Source organism: Palaemon carinicauda, chromosome 38, assembly GCF_036898095.1.
Source record: "Palaemon carinicauda isolate YSFRI2023 chromosome 38, ASM3689809v2, whole genome shotgun sequence".
Taxonomy (NCBI): domain Eukaryota; kingdom Metazoa; phylum Arthropoda; class Malacostraca; order Decapoda; family Palaemonidae; genus Palaemon; species Palaemon carinicauda.
Window position 1 is genome coordinate 4,213,665 of NC_090762.1, and position 2,048 is coordinate 4,215,712.

A 2,048-nucleotide genomic window follows, 5' to 3' on the forward strand; every position below is an offset into this window, starting at 1 on the left:
ATGAAGGAATCTTTTTGAGAGCAGTTGTCGTGAGAGAGGAATTTTTTTTTTTTTTACGCGCAAAAACTATCGCTTGCACAACCGAAACTAAAATAATTTTTATTGTATCTTATTTAAGGCGTTTGAGGTTATAGTCCGAAATATTAGAACATGATTTACGTTAGAAATTTATTTTATAATTGTCTAATTTAACTAATTTTCTATTTTTTTAAACATTTGTGTTTATGAACAAGCGATACATCAGTCCTGCTTAATAATGTTTTGCAGTTTCAAAGTTTTAACTTCTATTAGTGTTCGTGAGCTGTATTGTTTTGATCTTCCAATAATATTTAGCTCATTCATTGTTTATCAGTTATATTTCCCAGCTATTCTTAACCGTGTACTTGTAGTTAATGTTTCCAAGTCTTATTCCAATTGAAAAGGGGATTCAGTAACTCAATCTTGGTTTTATAATCAGTACATTCCAAAAGCTACCAATGAATTTTTTCTAAAGATATATTAGAACCACCTTTAAAACATACATTTTCTATACTATGTTGGAAAATGTGGAACTAGTTCCTTTCAAAAAGATTTTTCAAAATTACAATTCATCTTATTTTTCAAAACATGGTTTTTATTTCTTGTTCAAAACTGCTATTTCATCAGTATTTATACAAATTGAATAATTTATTAACATTATTTAGATTTGATGATGTAGATGTACCGCATTTTTGCTAATATTTTACCCTAAGTTTAAATTATTTAAATATTGTGCACTTGTCTTCCAAAGTAAAATTAGTAGACAGCTTTAACCGGAATCGTGAAAGATGGTAACTATGCGGTTGTTTTCCAATCCAATGTTTAAAATTTAACTTTTTAAAATTACTCTGGACCCCTTTTCTTGTAGCAGCTATTGCTTAGTGCTATCTATATATTTTTGTTTTCTTGAGAACTCGTATATTATGATTATAAGGTTTGCCTCATCCTTGAGATTGGTCATTAAAAAATATAGAAACTTTCAGTTCTGGATCCAGAAAAACCTGTATTAGTCATTTTTTTCTCTTAGCGTAAAGAATCTGATTCCTGTTTTTATTGCTAAAAAATACCATTGCACGTTCCTTCATACAGGTTTCCTTAAAGTAAATAGCTTTCGGTTCATTGACGCTATCAAAGACCAAGGCTTGTACTGCCAGCTAGTCATTGTACTTGTCAGTATTCATCTCAAGGACTCCCAAAGGGGCATAGCAGCCACCGTGTTTGAGCTACTGATGAGCGTGGCCCGACTGTATCACATGATTTCGTTCAGTGTCCACTACGACATAGCTTGCATATGGCCTGAGAATCATTGTTGAATATAAGGAATTGGAAATTCTCTCTCTCTCTCTCTCTCTCTCTCTCTCTCTCATCAAACAGGACTGTCCACTACGACAGCTTGCATATGGCCAAGGAATCATTGTTGAATATAAGGAATTGGAAATTCTCTCTCTCTCTCTCTCTCTCTCTCTCTCTCATCAAACAGGACTGTCCACTACGACAGCTTGCATATGGCCAAGGAATCATTGTTGAATATAAGGCATTGGAAATTCTCTCTCTCTCTCTCTCTCCTCTCTCTCTCTCTCTCATCAAACAGGACTGTCCACTACGACATAGCTTGCATATGGCCTGTGAATCATTGTTGAATATAAGGAATTGGAAATTCTCTCTCTCTCTCTCTCTCTCTCTCTCTCTCTCTCTCTCTTATCAAACAGGATCCGAGCACTGTACTCTTGTCTGTCCAAGTCGAGGTTCTTGACCTTTAGTGTGACAAATGTCCGGGTAATTCATCAATGTCTGAGGTCGCTTCTGTGCTTGGAATTATATGCATGAGTGTTTATCTACTCACACCACACTTTATTTATTATATATAGTGTCTTTATTATAGATAGAGTCTTTATTATAGGAGCACTTTGTTGATTGTAAAAAGCTCAGTTATGTAGTGAAGTTAATATGCTTGCTTTAGAACATATTTGAATATCAGAGAAAGGAATTTTATAATATTGTATAATGGAAAATAAGTCAATACTTTGTTG